The sequence below is a fragment of the Macrobrachium nipponense genome, chromosome 39, assembly GCF_015104395.2.
Source record: "Macrobrachium nipponense isolate FS-2020 chromosome 39, ASM1510439v2, whole genome shotgun sequence".
In the NCBI taxonomy this organism is placed as follows: Eukaryota; Metazoa; Arthropoda; class Malacostraca; order Decapoda; family Palaemonidae; genus Macrobrachium; species Macrobrachium nipponense.
This window is the reverse complement of record NC_061099.1, coordinates 30,832,822-30,840,321: the sequence shown is the minus strand read 5'-3', so window position 1 is coordinate 30,840,321 and position 7,500 is coordinate 30,832,822. Positions and strand designations below refer to the sequence as shown.

Below are 7,500 nucleotides of genomic sequence, written 5' to 3'. Positions count from 1 at the left end.
TCAAAATCATAATACACTTTGATATAAAATACACGATCAGATAATAAAAACAATGCAGTAAAATGACAAATTAAGAACAATATCAACTCCAAGAATAATCAATAATAATAATAATAATATAATAATAATAACTAATAATAATAATAATAATAATAATAATAATTATTAACAAACTTTTATATAAAATACATGCTTAAATAAAGATAATAAAAATAACATGCCATAAAATGACAAATTAAGAACAACGTCAACTCCAAGAAAAATGATAAATAATAATAATAATAATAATAATAATAATAATAATAATAATAATAATAATAATAATAATAATAATAATTCGCTGCGCAAAAACTGTAACATGATTTCTGTCTGAAAGAGCTGGCCCCCGCCCCCGACACGGCAGATTAAAATTAATATTGCAGGGAGGTTCCGCCTGGTCCAAAGGTAACTAAATTGCCGGCCCAGAGGATCCGCCCGCATCTGAAGGCGCGCAAAAATAAAAAAAAAAGGCTCCTGCGCAGAAATAAGTTGATTGTCTCCAGACCGAAATTCATGTCTATCAGTTTAAGCAGCCAGCAGGAGGGGGAGGTATTCGCTAAAATACCCATGTGAATGCTTGCTTGTTGATGTGTTTATATAGTAAATATATATCACCTATATATTTACTACACACACACACACACACACACACACACACACATATATATTATATATATATATATCTATATATTATATATATATATATAAATATATATAAATATAAATATATATATATATATATATATATATATATATATATATTATTCTATATATATATTATATATTATATAATATAGATATATACACGTGTGTTTTTGTTAATTGTACACGCGTGACTTTCTTATATTGACAAATATTGAGTCGCAAATATCATTTCACGTCGAATTCAATGTACCCTCTGAGAGAGAGAGAGAGAGAGAAGAGAGAGAGAGAGAGAGAGAGAGAGAGAGAGAGTAAGAGCGAAATCAGCCATTCCTGCTAAAGATTTATCTTGATAACATGGAGAAATGTTGTATGAGAGAGATGGAGAGAGAGGAGGAGAGATAAGAGAGGGAGAGATAGACGGAGAGGAGAGGAGGAGGAGATGAGAGAGAGGAGGAGAGAGAGAGAGAGGTCATTTCCAACGAAAGATGAGTCTATTAACTTCCGTGGAATGATCCAATGTCGGATCATGGAGTCTCAAGCAGCTATCAATCGATGACCTGGACCAGGAGGCAAATGGCTTTCATTTCAATCAAATGTGGGACCGAGGATGAGAAGGGATTAGGGTGGGGCCCAAGACGAAATTAATGTATTATACATACGTTATAATACGCAGGAACAGAAGTGTTGGTACCAGGGTAACATGAGCTTCACGTGAAATTGGTATTGGTCAAATGATGAGTTTTTTTTTTTTTTTTTTCTCCTCGACAATGCCTGAAGAAAGGCGAAAGCGCTTGGTACTGACTTTTTGCCTATCATTTTCCTGTGGTATTCGTTTATATATATATATATATATATATATATATATATATATATATATATATGAATACATATAAACACACATATATAGTGTATATATATGAATATGCAGATATACATATACATAAATGTACACGTATGTGTGGTCATAAGACGTATTGAACATGAGGACGCCAAAATTTACTTGTAAAAATAATCGATAATCTCAAGCAAAAAACATGCATACATATATACACATACTATGTACACGTATGTATGGTCATATAATGTACTGAAAATGAGGAGGTTGAAACTTACTTTTAAAAAAATGATAAATAATCTCCAGCGAAAAGTAAATGATTTTTTTTGAAGTTTAACGAAACAGTCCACACCACAGAACTTGAAGCATAACAGCCCCCGTTTAAATTTAAAACAAAATCGCTGCCGTACAATCCTTTCCAGGAATAGTGCTGGTGGGAAACGGTGCTTCCCCACAGTTAACATAATGTGTATTAGGTTTTCGAAGCCAAACATATATATCTGGCGTATAAATCTGCATAATACACCCATGGAAATGTACCTCCCAAGGCAGGGGAGCGAACGGTTGGGAAAAATTTATTTTCACTCCGGGTTTTCCGATGAAATTTATAGAAGCCATTACTGGGGAGGTAGAGAGTTAAACCAATTCCAAGTGGGACTAAAACAATTCTCACTGAAGTGCCAAGGAACGGTGCCGTACCTATGGACTGACTGGCGTTGGTTAGAGGTACAGGAGGGGATGGGTGGCTGGGGTCAGACGTGTATTTAAATTTAGTTTCGGTGTTCCAAAATAATAATAATAATAATAATAATAATAATAATTAATAATAATAATAATAATAATAATAAAACAAAATACGAACTTTTTTTAACGAAGAATCGTTTCTCACAGAGGAGAAGAAATATAAAATAGTGATTTAATTCGACTTTTCTCATCCAGCACTTGAGTCGGTGAACAGAGGGAGTTGGAGTGGTTGGACAGCAGATAAGGGCTTACGGGTTAAATGGGGTTACAAGGATTAGGATGTCTCAAAGACTTGTTAGTCCATCAGAGGAGGCATCGTGTGCTCACTTATCTCAAGGAGCAGGTTTTAATGTTCATTCATAGTGTCCTCCTAATGATTTTGTCTCGGTTTCTTTTAAACTCTTCCACACTGTTGCTGTTTACAACTTCTGGTGGCAGTTTATTCCACGTCTCACATATCTTGTATGTGAAGAAGTTCCCACAATGGGATGTGTTGTATCTCTTCAGTTCTAGTTTCCATCCATTATTTCTTGCCTGGTTTTCGTTTAACGTGAATAGGTTACTGTCTACTAAGTAATGCCTACAGTATGCCAAGTGAGGTATACTGACGACATTAACCCCTTGCTGGAAAAATAAAATATATGTTGCCGCATATGTACTTCTTAACAAAGGTTGAATGACGGGACAAATTTATATAAAAAAAGGAAAGCGTGGTCCGACCTCCAGCTTACTCGGGACGCGTGCAGTATTTTCACCTCGCGTATAAGTTGTTAATATTACATTCCTAACTTTTAAAATAAATCATAAACATCCCATCCCAAAATTCCCGTATCTTTAACTCAACGCGAAACACCTTTTTCAGACCTTTTTAGGCTCTTCCATAGACCTTACCTAACACCCCCCCCAAAAAAAAACCACCCTCCACAACAACAACAAAGTAGTTTGTAGGCTTACTCCTCGAGTAAGCGGAAAATTGTATTGAAAGCTTAGAGCAATGAAAATTAATTTTTTTTTTTTTTTTTTTTTTTTTTTTTTTACAAAATAGAATATGAACACAGAATGTATCTGTATGTGTGTGAGAGAGATTGAGTTCGCATGATATCTGAAGAACACGACTCTAGGACCTAAGTATTCCCATTGAAAAGACACGAGCAATAGCGGCCGTGAAAGGAATATGTCTAAACATTGTGAAACTCTCCTGGACGGAGACGACGAGACGCACACAATGACAGAGAGCCTCTAAAATGCATGAAACTTTCGGAAGAATTCTGACAAGCTATTCCCTCAAAGTCTTTGTACACATCTGCCCAGCGAGTCGAGTCCCGAGAGAAGGAAAAATCGTGAATAGTGCAGCTGCCTGGTGTATAAACACGGTAAAATTTAATTAAGTTTACGCTCCCTTTTCGACTTCTTCTTCTTTTTCTTCCTCTTCTTCTTCTTCGTCTACCTTCTCTAGATGCGAGAGTCAACCGGCAGGTTAGTAAACATGCATGGAAAAACGTCCCCCCCCCCCCCTCCCCTTAATATTTCAGCACTCCGCTCTGTAACTGCTGCTCGAAAAATGACTGTACACACCAGTTTCTATGTAAGTGGAGCGAAATTGTGTTTCAGAAGAAGAAGAAGAAAAAAAACTGTGATAACGAAATCTGTATATATGAATAGAAACGTCTACACGGTTTTATATATAGACAGATGTATATATACATATATAATGTAAATATACTCTCTCTCTCTCTCTCTCTCTCTCTCTCTCTCTCTCTCTCTCTCTCTCTATATAATATATATATATATATATATATATATATATATATATATATATATTATATATATATACACACACACAAACTCACAAGGTTCATACACACATGTATGAATGAGTATGATATTTATATAATATATATATATATCTATATATATATATATATATATATATATATATATATAAAATAAACAAGAATTTAAGAATTATCATTACTTTCTGAACAAGTCCTTTGCAAGGGATACGACTGCAATCATTGCACAAAATTTAATAAGCAAACCATGACTGCTAGGAGACAAAAAGCAATATATAAAAAGTCTGCGGTTTCCACACTCCACATTTAACTATCCCTCTTCGCAAAAAGTGCCAAGCTGGTATCGAATCCTCAAGTCAATGACAGATGAGAAGGCAAGAAATATGCGTAACATTGCATCAGCTAAATCGATAAAGAATAAAAAGGAATTTTAATTTGTATGCAAAACACGTTCTTCGAATATGACTTCCGAGAGAAATGGAATTAAATGTAACACGAAGGTGAATAGGAAGGAGAAACATTGATAGAGTCTCATCTTATGATTGAAATAATAGAAGTGTGAGGCTCACAATGGGGGATCTCTTTTATTAGTACATACATACAGAGAGAGAGAGAGAGAGAGAGAGAGAGAGAGAGAGAGAGAGAGAGAGAGAGAGAGAGAGAGAGAGCAATTATCGAAAGTCAAACAACTGTAAATAAACTGGTCAGAAACTTATGCATCTGCTCATTCAACTGTAAATTACACATACACACACACACACACAGACACACACAGACACACACACATACACACACACACACATATATATATATATTATATATATATATATAATATATCTATATATATATTTTTTATGGGCTCCCTTTATTAGATGGAATTCTGTTGTTACAGAACATTTTTACCAGTCTATATATATATATATATATATATATATATATATATATATATATATATATATATATATATATATATATATATAACCTCTCTCACTAGAATAAAAGCGTTTATATATACACATACGGAATATCAGAGCACGAGAAAAGTGCAAGATCTTTCGCCCGAACTTTAGGGGATTTTCAAGCAAGCTACATACAATGGAAGAAAAGATTAAAAAGAAGATTCGGTTTAACACCCTTAACACACACCGCCCCCCCCAAAAAAAAAAAAATTAAAATGGGTACGTAAACATTTTAATTCAATCAAATGCTATTACGTTTGGATTAGCTCTTCCATGCGAGGATCAGCCGTTTGGGATTACCTCGGGTACTACTTTGAGAAAGCAAGACGAGACGGAAGGAATGAACGTGGATTACTTTTAAATCTCTTTCGAACATCTTCGGGAGAATGAATCAAGAATTCACAGACGTGGCCTTAAATCGCTTTCATTTTCCTCCGTTAGCTGTAGAACAGAATAGAAGAACGTAGAGTTAGGGCCACAGGCCAAGCGGTGGGACCTATGGAGTCATTCACCGCTGAAAGGTAAACTGACAGTGAAGAAGTTTGAAAGGTGTAACAAGAGGAAAATCTCGCAGCTGCTCTACGTAAGTTAAGTTACGGAAATACAGTAAAAGGGAATGAAAGAGGTCGAAGCTAAGTGCCGAAGGGTTATCGTAGATTCACATCAACCGTGCATCTGATGTCTAGGCCACTCCCTTATGACGCTCCTGATTGGCTGTTGATAACCCAGTCACAGGGCTGGAAACTCTCCTCAGTCTCTCTCGAGAGTTCACATAGGCAGGATGTATGTTCCACCTCTCCTGAGGGATTCTTTTGAAAGACATACATCCTGCCTGTTTGAACTCTCGAGAGAGACTGAGGAGAGTTTCCAGTACTGTGACTGGCTTATTAAACAGCCAATCAGGAGCATCGTAAGGGAGTGGCCTAGACATCAGAAGCACGGTTGATGTGAATCTACTATAGTTAGTTGTATAAATAGAGGTGATTTCTGGAGTAGAGTATTACATCTTGCTTTTATACTACTGTAAGATCGATAACTCGTGTGATTTTTCCGCTTAGGTGTGCATCCAGTTGTCTCAATATATAGACGTTGCTTTATCCTTGCATTCGTGAGATTTTACAAACAATGTTGTTATTCTCGCCTCCATACTGCTTCCGTTTTCAAACCCTTTCATGAAAAAAAAATACGACTAACAGGTTACATAGGGAGATTAAAATACAGCACTGCGTTCCCCACAAAGAGAGAGAGAGAGAGAGAAGAGAGAGAGAGAGGATAACAACAGTGTCTGATATAGACAAGCAAGAAATCTAATCCGGCATCCAACTACAAGACTGTCTGCAAAAAAAAATGTCAGGTCAAAGCAAGAGAGAGAGAGAGAGAGAGAGAGAGAGAGAGAGAGAGAGAGAGAGAGAGAGAGAGGGGGGGGGGGGGTTGGACAACAATAGCGTATGCTGCTACAGTCAAGAAAGAAAACTAATCCTAATATTTACCAGCATCCAACTACAAGACTGGTTGCAAAAATATCAGGTCAGAGAGAGAGAGAGAGAGAGAGAGAGAGAGAGAGAGAGAGAGAGAGAGAGAGAGAGAGAGAGAGAGTCTCTTCCAGGATATTTTTCCCCCTTCGTTCTCAGCGAATCCTGAGAAAGCGACTGCCGTTTATTGCAACGAATGTCTGCCATTTTTCTGGTGGCCAATTACATTAGAATGATTCAATTAGATTCTTTCCCTTAAACTCTTGCGGGGGGGATTTTTACACCCCCCCCCCCCCACACCCATACGCATTTCCCTGTCAAAGGTTAAGCCACAAATACAAGAATTTATGTAATTTAAAAAAAAGACGATTTAATTCATATTTCGTCATATTGTACCACGAGCTAAACTTATACTTCCATTATACTTGAACAGCACTGGAACAAGTACAAGTTAAAACTTATATTTTACTTAACCAGCACTGGAGTAAGTACATGTTAAAACTTATATTATACTTAAACAGCGCAGTAAGAAGTACATATTAAAACGTTATACTTAAAAAGTACTGGAATAAGTACATATTAAAGCTAATACTTAAACAGCACTGGAATAAGTACATGTTAAAACTTATATTGTACTTGAAGAGCACTGGCATAAGTACATATTAAAGCTTATATTATATTTAAACAGCACAGCAAGAAGTGCATGTTACATAAGCCTATGAACAGGATTGCGCAATCTCCACTGAATAAGGTTTTGTCAATATTGGAACTCTCAAGCAGTCATTAACTGCTCCCGTCCACAGCGAAATCATAATAATTATCAACAAATATCCTTGTCAATTTATTTTTCTCGAAGGTATAATAATTTACAAACAAATTTCTTCGTTAGTTATATTTTCTAAGATTGCGCGCGAAGCCGAACGCTTGGTAAATTGTGCGCGCGCAAATTGTGCTTGGTCTCAAGTCGAGAATTAAATTATCAGCAGGAAAAAAAAGAGGCGAGTAAAAGGAAA

At 36.0% G+C, this 7,500-nt stretch overlaps 1 protein-coding gene across 7 annotated transcripts in view; it reads right to left on the bottom strand.

Moving 5' to 3' along the window:
* LOC135210252 (balbiani ring protein 3-like) overlaps positions 1 to 7,500 on the bottom strand; it is a 524,789-nt gene that overhangs the window by 47,872 nt on the left and 469,417 nt on the right. The window lies entirely within an intron of this gene.